The sequence below is a fragment of the Haemaphysalis longicornis genome, unplaced genomic scaffold (genome assembly GCF_048455015.1).
Source record: "Haemaphysalis longicornis isolate Haplotype H1 unplaced genomic scaffold, Haemaphysalis longicornis Haplotype H1 scaffold_4, whole genome shotgun sequence".
Taxonomy (NCBI): domain Eukaryota; kingdom Metazoa; phylum Arthropoda; class Arachnida; order Ixodida; family Ixodidae; genus Haemaphysalis; species Haemaphysalis longicornis.
In genome coordinates, this window is record NW_027526361.1 from 85,519,803 (window position 1) to 85,536,872 (window position 17,070).

General features: G+C 53.4%; 1 long non-coding RNA gene across 3 annotated transcripts; it reads left to right on the forward strand.

The window, feature by feature from the left end:
- The first annotated feature begins 10,013 nt into the window (after positions 1 to 10,013).
- On the forward strand, positions 10,014 to 11,586 carry LOC144178945 (uncharacterized). Of its 3 annotated transcripts, none has more exons than XR_013324109.1 (5): positions 10,014 to 10,187; positions 10,289 to 10,379; positions 10,937 to 11,043; positions 11,155 to 11,200; positions 11,261 to 11,352. It is a non-coding gene; the product is annotated as an uncharacterized LOC144178945 (long non-coding RNA). The 3 variants fall into 3 exon arrangements; XR_013324108.1 differs by lacking the exon at positions 10,937 to 11,043 and adding an exon at positions 11,454 to 11,586 and having other exon boundaries at positions 10,031 to 10,187; positions 11,261 to 11,395; XR_013324110.1 differs by lacking the exons at positions 10,014 to 10,187; positions 10,937 to 11,043 and adding an exon at positions 11,454 to 11,586 and having other exon boundaries at positions 10,292 to 10,420; positions 11,261 to 11,395.
- Positions 11,587 to 17,070: the final 5,484 nt, after the last annotated feature.

The window sequence follows — 17,070 nt, forward strand, 5'->3', positions numbered from 1 at the left end:
GTCGTCTTCCTCTACCAACAACCGTCGCTGGACGCATTGTTCTTGCTTGTGGACCAATCCCTCAGAACTACATCGTTCGTCGTCTGCTAGTTTGCGCCGTGGCAATCTTTTGCCTCAAAATGTACCAGCAGTTTTCCAGCAATGTAGCTACCAGTAATGTAGCATCAATAATGGGGACACGTACGACCAGTGCCAGCAGTTCCAGGAGTATCGAACAGTTCTACCTGTAGAAACCTCTCGTTTAAGTTTTCTCTATACTTTCAACAGGAAGGATAAAACGAGAGACAAGCGAGATGTATTGCCGTACCCAGAGGGGGGGTTTGGGGGTTCGAGCCCCTCCCGAAATGTTTTCCAGGCAGCACGTAAGCAATACTTACTGTTGCTTTCAGCAAAACTACCCCCTTCCCAAAATGCATAACCCCTCCCGAAAAAAATTTCTGGCTACGCGTCCCTGGATATATTTATTGTTCTTTAGGAAGAGAGGAAGGTCCACCAGCACACGTAAATTGTCTCGCCTAGGGACGGACACCGGAACGCCTGCTGGTGTAGAGGAGGGGGGATCGGGAGGAAAGAGTACATAATAATAGGGGGATAGGGTAGAGGAGGGTTAACATGTAGCATATATAAAACAAATAGGCAAGATTGGCAGGGAATATATATAAAACAAAGAAAAAAGGAAAACGAGGAGTTAAACAATTGGCAAAGTACGAATACATTTAACACACATATGAGTTAAACAAATGTGCAAGGTGCGAATAGATAGAAACACTACACATATACAATAAACATCAAGGTACAGAACACAATGGTGTAGCAGAAAAGGCACCCACACCCGTATACGCACGCAGGCACGCACTCACACACACACGCACAGAAAAGCTGCACGAGCAGCAGCACTCCACTGCAACCTGGGCGGTTACATGGTGCTGAAGCGGAGTGTGCTGTGGAGCCCCAGGGCACCCAAATATGCACCCAAGGACTCGATCACTTGGTCCCGCTCCCTGGCACTGGCTGGGGGCCAAAGCAGCTAGTTCCTCGAGTGGCCGCACTCCTCGTAGCACGACCAGCTGCTCGGCCCGCCCTGCCGCTAACTTGGGGCACTCGTACAATACGTGCAGCAGAGACTGCACGGGCACTCGGTAGTGAGTGCAGGCGGGGCTGGCCTTCCACCCCAGTCGGTATTTCCGCAATGTCGACCACGCGTCCCCCACGCGGAGGCGCAGGGCGGCAGAGCGCAATCGACGAGGTAGGCGTGATGCCCGCACAGGCGGCGGGACCCTCCGACACGCAGCAGCGGGTCAGGATGCCTGGTCCAGAGGTGTTGTAACCCGGCGGCTAGCTCGTCCGCCCTCTCGTTGCCGTCAAGTAACGATGTGGGCGGGGACCCATTGCAGGCACAGCTGAGTGCCCCGGTCCGCCAGCTGTGCTGCTTTCTCCCGGATGCCACTCACCAACAGGGAGTGCGAGTCACCGTCCCAGGGACGCACCAGCGCCAACCGGGCGTAGCACAGCCAGGCGCAGTGCTCGGACAAGGGCTTCATCTCCAGCAGCATGTCCAGGCCCACTCCAACACCCACCAGCTCAGCTGTGGCCGAAGATGAGGCATAGGGCAGCCGCGCCTGCCGGGTGGCTTCTCCCAGCTCGGCGGCCGCTGCGGCCGACCCCTGCTGCTGCCGCACCGAGCCGTCCGTGTTAACAAGGGCGTGGCTGTCTAGGTCGCCCCAGACGACGCCTCGAGCCAGCTGCAGTTGTCCACAGTGGGGCGTCCGCCGCTTGCTTCGCAGACCCGGGATGTCCAGCCGCACGTCAGCTGCCAGAGCAAGAGCCGAGCCACCAAGCCCCGCATCCACGGGGGCCACCACCTCCTCGTAGAGCACCAGCATGCGCCCCATGCGCGAGTGGTGGTGGCCCCTCAGTCGTTGCAGCAGCGGGCCGCCCCCCTCTGCGCGCCGCAGCCGGTCAATCCGACCAAGCGCCCGCTGGTCAGCCGTCGTCTCGAGGGTCCATGCCCCCGCCCCGGCCAGCGCCTTCTCGCACGGCGAGCTCTGGGGCAGGCTGAGGCAAGCGCAGACCCCCTTGCGGTGGCCTCTTTACAGCTGCCGCCAGGTTGGTTGGAAACCCACAGCCGAGGCGCTGTACAGCCGGAGAGCCGTCCGCTGTGAACAGCCACTGCCCAGGGCCACCACCTAGTGCACTGCCGTTGTGGCCAGCTGCACCCTGGCTCGGATCTCCTTGGCTGTCTGTCGGAAGTTCAGCCGGTGGTCCAGGGTGAGCCCCAGGTAGCGCACCCTGGTCCTCCACTGGAGCTCCTCGCCATCGATAGTCAGGCGCCACGTCCATCTACGAACAGCGGCGTCCGGATGCACCGCATGGCGTCTGTCTTGGTCACCGACAGCCGTAGGCCGACGCCCGCCAGTTTGGCCCGGACTGCATCCATGGCCGCCTGCAGTTGCCACACTATGGCTGTGCCCTGACCCTTGGGCCGCAGCACCCACAGGGCGATGTCACCGGCGTACATCGAAATTTACACTCGTTCACCCCCTCCTCTGGGCAGGCAGCTGACAGCAGGGCTGCCATCACCAGGTTGAAAAGGAAGGGGCTGATGAAGAAGCCCTGCGGGGTGCCCACGTCCACCAGCCCGGGGGGGGGGGGGGGGCAACAGGGTGTACCCCACCTGCACCTGCGCCGTGAGGCCCGTCAGGAACGCCTTGACAAAGCCCTGCAGCTGGCCCGCAATGCCAGCCTCCTCCATGGCCAGGGAGATGTGTGACGCAGCAGGTTGTCGAAGGCACCCTTCACGTCCAGCAGCACCAGGACCGCCACCTGCCTGGAGGCCCTGTCATGTTCGAGGGCCGCCACGACATCGGCGATGGAATCGGTGTCTTTTTTATGCCTCCGGAAGCCCGTTAACTGCTCGGGGATGGCCTCTTCCTCCGCTGCAATGGCCTTCATCCTCCGCAGCGCCACCCATTCGAGCAGCCTGCAGCCGCAGGAAGTGAGGGCCACGGGCCGGCACGCCATGTCTGCCACGAGGCCCTTGCCTGGCTTTGGATGGGCCATAAGATGGCTAGCAGCCGCTCAGGTGGCAGCCGGCCCGTGTCCCATATGACGTTGTAGGCGGCCAGGAGCCGGCCGAACCCTAACTCATCCAGATTGCACATCATCTGGTAGGTGAGGCAGTCCTCACCTTGCCCCGACACGCTTGCAGCTGCGGAGGGCACTGCGGAGCTCAGCCTCCGTGATGGGGGTGTTAATTGTTGAGGGGGTGATGCACCTCCCCCGTCCCAGCAACAGCAGCAGCGGGCCTGGTGTGGCGGCAGGAAGTGTGCAGCGAAGAGGTCGGCCAACTCCGCAAAGCTGGCCTGCTTGCGGATGGCCATGGCAGCCAGGGGATTGCGGTTCCTCTGGGGCTTCAGGATGGAGTTGAAGATGCCCCAGAGGCGGTGGCAGCATGGATCGGCCTCCGAGCTGACGCATAGCTCGGCCCAACGCTGCCGGCTCAGGCGGTTGGCGTGACGGCGGCAAGCCGCGTCCACTCGCCAGTACGCCGTTCATCCCGGCTGCTCCCCCGAGCGCTAGGCATTCCTCTCTGCGCGGTTGAGCACCGCCCGCTTGCTGCAGCAGCTTCAGGCTTCAGGTCAGGCGTGGTGGCCCCCTCCGCTACTGTGCAGCTCTGCGTGGCTTTCCTGGCGCAGCAAACCAGGCCGCAAAACAGTTCTACTCCTTTGGGCGTGGCGCACGTGACTCAGTTTGGTTGCCTTACGCCGCGTGACTGCGGTGGCTACGATGAAAATCCGGGCCCCTGAAGCGTTCCGCACTTAAAATATGAAAAACATCATGAATTATCTCAATAATTACCCCAAATTAATGTAAACTCAACCCAGTGGCTCTTCACTCTCGTGGGGTCCCAATAGAAGTGTGTGCTTGTGTGAATGTGCCTTTGTTTGTATTAACCACCACCAACACTCACGAGAAATAAAATTTGCGTAAAAGTGCATTCCACCTAAATTTTGTGTCGCCTATATGTCGTGTGCCATAAATCTGCACTGGCCATCCTCCTTCCCGCAGTTTAATGGGTTATGAGTCTTCGTTTGTTCTCACTTATCGTCAAGTTGTCCCTTGTAGCCAGCTAATGAGGAATACCAAGGACAACTTGAATGGCAAGCCAAAATAGACAAAAAAGCGACCACCAAAAGGTGGCTGCCTATTACAAAGAAAACAAAACTTGCGCACTCATAACATTCCCGGTATCCGGCCCCCAGTATTTGTGCGTGCGTGCTGCCCTTGTAAATCATTAGGCTGCCCCCTAAACAAAAAGAACAAATTTGTCATCTCGCTCGACTGCCCATCACCACCTTGCATCCCTGCCGTCAACGAGACCACGGGCATCATTTTCTAACGTAGTCGCCGCTCACTGCGAGAGCCTCCCCTCAAGATCCACACTTGCGGCACGACCATCACCCCCCCCCCCCTTCGGTGCTTCTCTCCAAGCCAGAACGATCTAACGATCCCGGGAATAATCGAGAAAGCGGATATGCCACCACAATGTCTTCAACAGCTCTCTATGCACTTTTGACATGGAGCCCACAGAGACCGAATTCATATCTACACAGATGGCTCAGTAACGAACTTAAAGCAGCACTGACACCAATTTTCGGCGTTAATATTATTGCACAGTTCGCTTCCTTCACTCAACAGAATACCCTGGCTGAAATATGAGCGGCCTGCCAACGTTACTAGATTTATTCCAGTTGTAAAACACCGCCTGAAAGCGGCGCGTTAACGTGAGCCCTGTTCGTTTACGCCCGCGTGGCGGCGCTGCTGCCACGGTCAGCCTAAGGTCCCTAGTTCTTTCAGGGACCTTAGGTCAGCCTAGAGTTCCTGTATATGCTCCCTACGGGAGCATGCTCCCGTAGGGAGCATATACAGGAACTCTAGGTCAGCCCCACCGGTCGACTCGGCGGGGGTAGGGTGGCTAGCCACCCTCATGAGGCTTTTCCTGCTGTTCCGCCATTTCCCGGCCATGCTGTTCCACCAGCGAAACAGCGGGAGTGCCTCAATCGGCTCGCGGCAGGTTCCTGGCGCTGCTCGGTGTGTCTGGCGCGAAATGCAGCCGGGCTGCATATGTTGACATGTACAGCATCTGGAGCGGGCACAGGGATCAGACGTTGACGTAGCCCTTATTTTCAGCTTTATATGAGCAAGAATGCTCTTAAAACTGAAGGTTCCGCGCCTGCAGGCGACTTCAAGCGGTTCTTCAGGCTACTTAAACCGCACCCCAGCCTGGCACGAAGCATTTCGGGAAGGGGGGGGGGGGCACGGGCCCGGTGTGCCCCCCCCCCCGGCTACGCCCCTGCCTCTGGCTGGTGTGAAAGTGTTCATTCGTGGCAACGTGTCCCCCCAGGATTTGGCCCTGGACGGCGAAAAAGAAAGGTAAACGGACTGTTGTGTGTAACTTGTACAGGGGAGTTCAGCGTAGCCGCCGGCAAAGTAGCAGGCGGACAGAAGTCTGAACGTTCTTGTCGTCACTCGTAGAGTTGACTGTAATACTCGGCGTACTGTTTAGTTTTCTCAGTGGCTCTAACTGCCCCAATTTGTGTCCAGATAAACCATGGCGTGCCATACCAGAGTGTCATCATATGTAGCTGCTCAAAGATTAGCGATTCAGTATCGACAAGTGTCGTACCTAAATGTGAAGGGCTCGATTATGGTGGCAATGCGAAAAACGATCGCAAAGCGCCTCAGTGACGCTAAGCCCCAAGCAGATCGTCACAGAGGAGCCTAGCAGCCCTGCCAGAGTGGTGCATTACCTGTGCGAAGGATGTGAGCCTGTGGGGAACCCGGACTGAGTTTCACCCCCAGAGGGACGTTTGCTTCAAACTCACCGGAAATAAACAGTGCGCGCGCGTTCCGGTGTTCGTAGTGATGGCGGCGTCAGTGTCTGTTGACGCTGCCAAGAGTCAAAAGACGTTTGGTTATGTTTCCCCCCTTCTCGCTTGGCCAGCGGGCTCCTTCATCTGGAATGCAAGTGTTCCCTGGCAGAGAATATATTTCCTTCGTGGTCAATAAAAATGCATAAAATGATTCACGATTGTTGTCCTCCCTTGCTCCACCCACCAAAGCGTTCAGCACTAATCAGAAGCACCGAAAGCACAGCGGCAAACAAATAATGTTCACATACGGCCATATTTTCGCTTCAAACCAGAGGAGTCCTATTCGACGATAGAAATACATGTACTGAATTAAGTAAAGAAACAGTAATGCGATAACAGACCAAGTAAAAGAAATGAAAGAAAAAGGAACAAAAGTGAAAAAAAAAATTGCTGGAAACGTACTGAATAAGGCTTACGATTCTGGCGCGGGGCTCAATCTCTGACAAGACGACGAAATCTGCCAGCCACTGTACCGCAATCTAACCTCCACACGTCATTGGAGCAGAGAACGCCCTCTCACGAACAGACTCCGCCATTAAATGGCTCTAATAATGTTCCCTAATGCGTGTAATTCTTTACTGGAAAGGCTTTCCGAGCGGCATTTTGGCCGGTGTATTTCACGCCTACCTATGCGCAGGTCACCAGTTGCCGGTTTATGCGCGCACGAGTTGGGGGGTGTGGAGAGTAGTGGGGCGTGCACGCGCAGTTGGCCTTCATGCCTTTTCCGATAATGCCCGTTGTGCTGGTTCGACATTTAGACGTGCAATTTTCATGGCTCAATGCGTCCTGCGGTCTTTCGTAATCGAGCGGTTTGGGTCTGGGTTGGTGTATTAGACATAAAGCTGAAGGGCTATAATATAAAATAAAAGCCCACCCCGTACCACATACGTATCACGGGTGACGCCAATTAAAAATAAACAAACTGGACCGAGGTCAACTAGAGTTTTGACGAGAAGGAAATACCCACCGAAGTGGAAAATAAAAGGGAAAAATGCTACACAGCGACACCACAGCCACGAGAGCGGGCCCGGGGAGACTCCCCTGATCTCCCCTGGGACGGTAGCAGGAAAGGTTGGGATAAGGGATGTGGATGGTTGTGATATGGAATGGGTTATGGGAAAGAGGGTGGGAATGGGGACAGCGAGGTTTTTGTTCTAATCCTTAGATGTCTGACTCCTAAAATAGGCCTGAAAACTCAGGATGGGCGTCAGACGGTGCCAATTGGAATTCAGCGGACCCCACTATAGGTTCCAAACATCTGAGCTCCGACATCGAATAACAGGGAGAACCTGCGACGGAGTGATGACACCTAGCCTCCGGGCCCCTTTCACAACCAGCCCCCCAGCTAGCACCCACCAGGTCCCCCGAGTACTCAAGAGACCCTGCCCAGCCTACATAGGTACTAATCCCCCTCGTCTCAACGGTTTCGGATACTGGTAAAGCTAACTGTCCGAAAGACGGGGTAAACTGTACCCTGTACGCATCCGTCGATCCCTATGTGCACCTGAATCACCTATCTCCATAGGAAGGCCTATGTGACTTATAGGGTTTCGGTGGACCTCTTATGTGCTCCTATGCCAACCACTCACCCACCAGGGAACCCCTCCCCATACGGGCAGCAGTCATAAGGTGGAAGGAGTAATCCTTATAGAGTACGACCAGCCCTACTCCCGATACTGAGAACGAGAAGCTTCCCTAAGAAGTGAGCCAATCCCTCTTTCCTCGGTCCTAGCCAGTGCGTGCCTCTTAGACTGGTCGCTACTAAAGACCAGAGACATTGGCCATCATGAGCACCTATCGAAGGCCCTGAATCCTGTTGTCCAGGAACCTTCGTGTCGGCAGCGAGCAGTCGTGCCCGCGTGCGGTGACTGCGGCGGTCCTTTAATAAAGGAACCTTTTTCACCGCTTTTTGCCAAGTTCTCAGAGCCAACCTCGGTAGCCACCCAGGCTGTCCGGGCCTGCCTCCGCGTCCAGCATTGGCTCTAGGGCAGGAACTGGCCCATACAGTTCCAGGGAGTCGCTGCCACTCCCTTGGGGTTTTGCATCCCCGGGTGAGACCTGGCCCTCACCCACCGCTGCCGTTGGCAACCGACCAAAGCTAGGCAGCCGAAACCGCCTTTGCCCAGCCAGCTGGCAGGGGGGACCACGAGCAGGTGGCAGTCGGATTCCCCCCCCCCCCCCCCCCCTGGTGTATTAGACAGTAAGATGCCTACGACGGGGGCGGGAAACCGACGCTTCCATGTTTGTCCGCTAGAATAAAGCTAGAGACCTTCCAGCTTTAACTCGCTATGGGATGGACGCGTGTCGTTCGCTTCGAGGAAGAGTGGGAATGGCGTCGGCCCGAACAGAAGCGCGAATAGGTGAATAGGAAGCCATACCGCGAGCCGCACTAGTTGGAAGCGGTCGATGGCAACGTTGCGCAAAAACAAACGAGGGCAAATAAGAAACGAAAGGACAAGCGCACTTTCTTGTCGTTTCTTCTTTGACCTTGTTTGTTTTGCGCAACTTCGCCATGTATAGAAAGCCGCTACCGCCGCATTGCGCCCTCTAGTTCCAGCTCGTCGAGTAGCTGCGAATACCTCCCGGATGAAGGGCAACTTGCCCGCTTAAAACGCCGACGTGGGGCAGTATTACTTGTTCAGGTTCCTTTCACTTCTAAGCCCGCGCACATAATCGGTTGCCGGCGTGCACGGCTTGGGGGGGAGGGGTGCGTGCACGCATAGGTTTCATGTCCTTTCTGATGATAGCATCTCCGTTGTGCTGGCAGGAGGTTTAAACGCGGACGTCAAACGGCCCAATGCGACATGTCCGGTGTCCTCTCAGTGATCGAGCGGATTGGGTTGGTGTGTTACACGAACAGTGAGATGCCTACGAAGCGGGAGTCAACTCCTAGTTTGTCCGCGAGACTGAACCTTGGGTCCTTCCAAGTTTCATTCATCTGATTGGCTAGGAAGTATGCTCAATCGCTATTTACGAACAAACGTGTTTCCTTTCATGCACTCCGTGGACTGCGTCCAGCTTCGCAGGTCATTTTTCTTCACAGAGTGGAAGGGCACTAATTTTCTTACAGCCACGACTCGTACGCACCCGCCGCGATGGCTCAGTGGCTAAGGCGTTGTGCTGCTCAGAACGGGGACACGGGTTCGAGTCCTGGCCACGGCGGCCGCTTTTCTGATGGATGCGAAGAGCCAAACCGCCTGTGTATATACGAGATTTCGGCGCATGTTAAAGATCCCCAGGTAGTCAAAATCAATCCGGAGCCCTCTACTACGGCGCGCCTCATCGCCTTCATTTCGTCAGCGCGTTGAACCTTACAATCAATTAATCAATCAACGACTCGTACGCAGTAACATTTGTATTCCCGCGCAGTCGACTGTTTCTTCGAGACGTGGCGTTTTAAGTGCGAATGCACTTTATAAGCGACCCCAAACCATCCACCGCCGGCGGCGGCGGTGGCGGCGGCGTCGGCGTCCACAGTGCTCCTCTATATTTAAAAAAGAAACAGCATCCGGCGCCAGGTTTCGATCCGAGGACTTTGCGGCCGCAGCGCGACGCTCTACCGACCAAGCCACGGACGCGACGGTGATATCAGTGTTAGTGACGCGCCTTATATCTTTAACGCATTCAAACTACGTCGTCAGCGGCGTGCGTTGGCGACTCAGCGGCGTTATAGCGGCTTGATAACTGCGTGGTGTACACGTGATACTACAAACCCGATGGAAGAGATGGAAGAGAAGGCGGCGAGGCGGTGGGCTGCGGGGGCCGAGCGCAAGCGCCGCAAGCGGGCCGACAACCGTGCATTCGCACTTTCACATTCTCCCCCTCGGGGAAATGCGGGGGAATTTTTTTTATTCGGTTTCAAAAGCCGCGGAAGACGGCCGGTAAAGGCCGCATGATCGATAGGACCGTGCAATCGCGCCAGCCGAAGCCTCCTAGCCGACATGCAGAACTACCAAGCAAGAAGGTTATCTGGCTCCGTGACGCAGCATAAGATGCCTTGTCATGCATGCTCCGGTGGCCGCGCGGCTGCCAGTTGATGCGATAACTTTTTCGTTTTGTTTTACAACTGGCAGAATGTTCTGGAAGACGATATCGATGTGAAAGAGAGGAAGGGTAGGTGGTAGCCGACAAATAGCAGCGCTCTGTAATGCCAGGATAAGCGCGTTTTAGAACAAGGGGTACGCCATCTTGCCTGCCTGTTTTGCGCATCGGGCGCAGAGTAGGTGGCGGCGCGCTGCCGGCGGCGATGGACAGGTGAGGTTTTTTTCCACGCGGTATACTGTCTATTGGGGAAGTTTGGTTCGCGCTAAGAGGTGTTTTAATGCCATAAATGTTGTCGTTTTCTTTTACTTCAGTCGTTTTTCGTTGTGCCTGTGTCATCCCCGCTCCCAACTGGCTCGCTCGGACAAGGGAATACCCACGAGGGCCTCACGGACTTCCTTCACGGTATGCTGCTTCACAGTCTTCACCGACGACTCTTCCAAGTGGTGAGTTCCGTGGCCGAAGGCCCGGTGCGACGTGCGGCGTGCCCACGAAACCGGCGTTCGTATCATTTTTTCGAGACGCCGAACGTTTGCGTATTTGAATTTTCCTAACCGAGCGCACATTAGCCTCGGAGCCGGACGTTTCCTGGGCCGTCGCGACGCAGGGATTCCGACTGTCGCCAAAGCTTTGCGGTGCGCGTTAGGCTGTAGCTTTCGGGACAGCGGCGCAGTGGCGGTGTTGGAGCCCTTCGCCGCTGCCTCTAGCGCCGGACTAAGCTCGGAAGCCCCGTTAGGTTGTGGTGATAGTCGGTCTTCCTTTCCGAACGCCGCGGTAGCCGAGGTACGCACTTCGATAATGCCTTCCGCTCGCGCGTCCTCGGTTCGCGCGGCGTTCGGAATACAGTCGCCACCTTCAACGAGCATCACTGAAGCACGGAACGCAGCTCTGCGGTCCGCGGCTCCAAATTGGGGTCGTGGCAAAGGCGAGTGATGGAATTGGTGTCCTTGGTTCCTTTTCAGGTTCGCGTCCGGCACCGCCTCCGCCCTCACCTTTCCCTGACCCTTGTGTCCTGTCTAATTGCACTTGCTCCTTCACGCAAACATGCACTACTCTTCTGGCTAGGCAGGTACACGTCTCCATCTGTCCTATCTAGCTCGACGACGCGTGTTTTGTACAGAGGTGTTTTGTGGTAATAAAAGTGGTTCTGTCGCTGTTCGTCTGTCACTTTGCCTTTCAGCGTCCCTTCCCGTTCCTGCCAGGCGTAATCCTGGACCCCGCATTCGGTACGCCGTGATTACCTTCGAAATTGCAACATTTCTAACGTGCTTTGCCTTTTGTTCCAGACCGCCTCCTGCCTATGCGCGTCCCGGCCACCTCCGAGCAGGACAGGGCCGTCATCGAGACGTCCAGAATGCCGTTCGAGTCGAGCTGTCCATGGCTGCGCCTGTCTTGATATCATTAAACCCTGTCCGCATTCGGTAAGGAATGGTGACCTCTAAACGTAACATTTTTAACGTGATTTGCCTCTTGGTGCAGACCGCCTCCTATCTATACGTCCTGGCCACCACCTTGGAGGACGGCGCCGTCATCGAGCCTTTCACGGATGCCGCTCGAGTCGAGCTGTCCGTGGCTGCGCCCGTCTTGAAATTAAACCCTGTTCAAAACCGGAGTACTGCCTTTGTCGTTTGTACACAGTCGATGTGGCTCGCTGGCTCTGTCGGCTCGAGCGACATCAAGTACTGTGTCGGTCTCTTGTATCTTGCTTCGAACAGTATTCTAGCAAATCCTATAGTTGTCATAATGGCGCTCATTAAAGCTGGGTGAGAAAAAGTGAAGTTCGCATTGCTAGTGAGCATAATTCCAAAAAATGATTCGCTAGGAGTGAGGTTATAGGGACAGCCATTGACCCCGTGTGAACGTCGCACCGTTCAGGAAGCGCAGTTCTTACGCGGATACTTTGTCCTCTGGCCAGGCGCGTAGCCAGGAATTTTTTTCGGGAGGGGCCCACGGTCGACCAAAAGATGTGGCGGGGAAATATGTAGGCCCGGCTTGTTGCGCGTTGTTTTTCAAACGAAGCTTGAAATAACTTACTCTAACATGCGATTTCGGTACGCTGAACGCTAACAGTAAAGCCCACATTAAGTAGCTTAGATGATGATGATAATTATGATGACCTAAATTCCCGTTCGCCGGTCTATGGGTAGGCCACGGGTGATTGGTTCGTCGTAGAGCAGGCGGTTATGCGGGCACGCGTTCGTGAGCGTGGCCATGAGTGTGCTCGTGAGTGGCGCGCGGTCCCCGAAGTTCGTCAGGAGGAAGTGGAGGCCAACACTGGGTGTTTACTATCAAGATTCGCGTGTTTTAGATTTTCCTTTAGGAAAGCGACTAATAAGTTTTCTTATCAGCGTTGAAGTACAGTCGAGCACGATTTGAAGGTTATCGCGCCAGCAGCGATCGGCCGCGCGTGCCACTGTTCAACGTTTTCTTTTCGGAACCACGAAAATCAAGATTTCCCACTGTTCTCTCCCTTGTTGGCTGTTACATGCTACAACAATGGCCCGCACGACTGACTTGCCTTTGGGTTTCAAGCTTCACATTCGTTGTTATCAAGCACAGACTTGGTTGCCTTTTATCTACGCCGACGATAACGGAACTGGCATGGAAGATTAGCTAAAGCTGGTGTTCTGTCTGCTTAATTTGAAAGAGTGGCTTTCCCGCGATAACCTTCGAATCGCAGTGGACTGTACGTGTGGCACATGCGTATATTGTGGTGGTGAAGCTAGCAAACGTGCGTCTTCGTCCTTAAGTAATCGCCTTTTGTAACTGAAAGGATCTAGAAACGTTGCGGCCTGCGAAGCAAAGAACATAGTTCAATTGGATCTCATTTATTGCGCCGACGGAGCAGCGCGCGGAGCGGCACTCAGCAAATGGATATCAGCGTGACATCACCCCGTGAAGCCAAAATAAGTGACGCCACTTCAAGCGCGCGGCCCCACGAGCGGCGAGCGGGCGTAACCGTCACCCCCGGAAAGACGGCGCAACGCCCTCTCAAGCGGGCGCCGGTGACGTGCACACAAAGCGGTGAGGTCATACACTCTAGTCAGGCCGGGATTCTGTCATATGCGCCGTTCGGGATGAAGGCGCGGGAATTTGAAACAAACGATTTTCAGGCCGTTCAGTGTAATTAACTATCGCGCGCTGAAGTATTTGAAGTGCTGTTTCAGGTTCGCCAGACCATTACGCATCGACAAAAGCAATAAAAGTGTAACATAAAATTTTCGTGCCAGTGCTCCTTTAAGCTCTGCGGGAGCTCTAATCGAGCGAGCCAGAGTTGTAGACATTCCCTTCAAGCTGTCCAATTTAACAACGTCAACTGCATTCAAACTCACAGCCATTCGCGAGGCTCTTATGTACCTCAAGCAAGAATTGCCACAAAAATGGGCTGTGCTTTGCGACTATAGGGCAGCTCTTAGTGCCTGCAGACTGCTCTTCGCCGCGGCCCGTACGAACAGCTTGTGGCCGAGATTCGTCAGGAGTATGGCCTCTTAGTCAAGCGTGGGCACACTATTATCTTTCAATGGCTCCCAAGCCACTGTGCCATTTCTGGGAATCAATGTGCAGACAAAGCGGCTCGTTATGCTCATGAAAGTGCCTAATTGGCCAGCATCCCATTGTCACGCCACGATGCTGAAAGGTCACTCCGCTCCATCACCCGAAAAATCACACTTGCTTTTTGGAATACGTCAGAGTTTACAAACTCCTGCTTGTACTTGCTCGGCTCCGACCTGCAGCGCCACGTACCCATTGACACATGCCGCGCTCGAATGCCACGCTAATGTGCCGCCTGTGGATAGAAGTTGCTTTCAATGAAGCTTACTCCGTCACTATCAGCATGGCTGAGAGCCCTGCTTGCGACGTGTATGCCACGGACGAAACAACAGAACACCTCTTGTATCACTGTGACAGGTTTGCAACGCAGAGACTGCGCCTGTCAACCGCACTCCGGAAACTCAACAACCTACAATTAACTGCACAGACTGTTTTGTGTCACAGGTGTTGCCCGTCGCAGTCCCAAAAGGCCACAAAATCATTACGTTTTTAAAGGGCACAGGCTTGTTTGAACGATTGTAGGGACACCATGTACCATTTTTGATTCATCATTTGGTTAGTTTACTTGTTCAATTTAGACTTTATCACACGTGGCTTTATTTTTCTAGTTACTTTTTTTTCTTTTCTCTCTCCTCCAGTTCTAATCCCCGTCATTTAAACTCTTTCTTTCTTTTCAAATCCCTCGTTTCCCACTTCCCATGTGCAGGGTAGCCAAAAGGACTGTAACATGGTGAATCTCCCTGCCTTTCATGCACTGTATTATCCTTCCTTTGTCATACCAAAATCATAGGCCGATTCTCGCAGTGGGCATGTTTCCTTTTTTCAGTCACCATCGTCATCGTCACAACCAGGCAGCCAATCGTCGCCCGTTCATAGAAGCACGATGCTGGCCCGCAAAAAAAACCAGAAGCGCACGTACGTGAATGCATTCATGGAAAGTGCAACGAATCTTGTCCCATCTGTCAAGTACAGCTGGTTGAGGCCCCGGCCACATCCGTGCTTGCAATGATGAAGAACCTCAAAAGGGAACGGACACCCACAGAGAAGTGCGCACATGAGGAAGAAATAATACCCCAAGACGAGTACAAGAGGATGTACAGACACGGCGTTATCCTCGAGATACATGCACACAGCGCGCTTGCAGCCTCTTGTAGCAGTACGTATTAACATTGGCATCATTGACGGTGTTGGGAGCCCTGACCCATAGACGCCTCGGGAAGACGCTACGGCTGTACTTCCAGAATGGTGTTGAGAGGCCAGATCGTCTGGCCGGCACTGGCTCGTTGTAACAATCACCCGAGCTGGCAGGAGCGTGTCGTCGTCCTCCACGGTGCCTGGAGCAGTGGGATTGATGGAATGATGGTTAACAGCGTCTTTGCCAACTTCGGCCTCCAACCTACCCCAGAGAAGCATAAGTATGTAGCTACTGTGATCGCCAGATACGATGTGGAGCAGCTTGACGGACGCTACCGGGAGAAGTGCACGCACGCCATAGTAGATGGGATAGTGTCTGTCCCCACAGATTACAAACAGTTCAAGCATGACCATTTCCACAATGACGCAGAAGGCTTTCAGCTAGCATAAGAAGAAACATTGAAGGAATGTTCATGCTGGTTTGGAAGTTCTCCGTCGGGAGACTTCAGAAACTTTGGAAACTTTGCCTATGAAAAAACGACACGTCTACGGCTTTCGCACTAAAAATGTCTCCGTGATACCACGCTTTTCTTCAAAGATGCTCATGACTACAAAGGAATCCAAGGAAGTGGTAATCCTTGGAGGCGCTTTGCTGTCCACAGAACACCCGCGTCCACCGACTTGACGGTGCCAGAGTGGTTTCATCAACACATACGTGCTGGGTTCAGGTGTGTTTAGTGGATCCCGTTGGATGTGCTTTGCAGTGGACACAATACATACATGTAAGTGTCGAGTGGCAGATAGCAATGGAGTGGAATTGGCGGGGCTTGGTAAAATGGCTGAGCAAAAAGATATCCTCCATTAACCCGTTGCAATCAATTTCAATCAACTATAACTCCACCCAAAAATGAGATTTGCAGAGGCGCGTGCTTGCCCCTGAAACCTTTTACACCCGACGCAGATCAAGTGGGGCAAATGGAAGCCAACCAAAGTTGTAACATTGGATAATTGAGACTTTAAGATTAAAGAAGCTGGAATTCTTTTCCAGACATTCAATAAGATGTAAAAGTGACCCCAAAAGCGTGTTTTAAATATTTGTCACACCCTGGCAGTGGCATAGCCAGAAATATTTTTCGGGGAGTGTTATGCACCCCCCGGAAAAAAAAAAAATTGTATTTTCCAATCTAATTTTCTTATTTGTGTTTTTTTATGTATTAATATACTGATGCAGAGTGTTAATGGAAAAAAAAAAGCTGAAATTACAGGGGACAGGGGGAGGGGAAGGCACCGCTCAGAATTCTGACATCGAAACAACCCCCCAGGCTACGCCCCTGCACGTAATTGTGAAGGTTTCAATAGTAGCAACTGCATGAAACGTCCTAGACACCATGTTTCAGAGTCTCAGTTGAAGCATACGAAGCACTACCATACCATGCGAGATTTCACAGAGGCAAAACATTACCAGCATGCGTTTTAGCTTCCACCACAGGGCAGCCACTGTGAAAGCCATCTTGGAGCTGAGGAGTCAGCTAGGAGCAATCAAAACGAACCATATTGCTATGGCTAGAAAACCAAACATCGATGAATTTTCTGCACCAGTAACCTGTTCTGGCATCACTGGTCGACTGAAGGCTGCTATAGTACATATTGTTAACTTATTTACACTCAGGTAGACTGTTTTGGGGTCTACAAGAGAAAATTCTGTTCTCGAGTAGAGTTGTGTCCTCCATTAGACTCAAATGTCCTTTCATACACTCGTGTAGCACAGGTATATCACCAAAAGCCACCAAAAGCTCTGCATCAGACAACTATCCCTTGTCACTGGTAATCAGAGGAGTTGATAGTTTGTTTTCTAGGTGGGCACCTCGTAACAGTTACAGGTGCTGACTGGTCAAAATGCTGACTTTTATATGCACTAACGAGCATACGCTCAAGAAATTTCAGTTGTCTGTGAATGCTGTTGCTGCCCTTTGAATAGTTCATAGGACTGCACTGTGTTTGTGGAATTCTTTCCTTTCATGTAATGGAGCAACAACTTCACACAGCACAACTGCTCTGACCCAGGTCCCTTGACCTCAGGTGTCTTAACATTGCCACGCATATCTACAGCATGACTCCAGGCCATCTCTGCTAATGAAGTAATGCCTAACGTACACATGCGCTCCTTTAAATCAGCCCCTCCTCAGTCCTTGCATGTGATTACACTCGCTGCGAGTATAGGAGAGTGCTGGTGTAATGGAGCACTGTACAATCTAACACAATGGCTCCTATGTGCTAGGGCTCCTATGTGGTCGCCACTTTGGACCGAAGTTACCATCAAAGCTGGTAACTGGATTTGAAAATAGATTTGATCTATGCAATGGGCTCAGCTATAATGCTGCTGATATTATCTAATGACGTTGAGGAATCG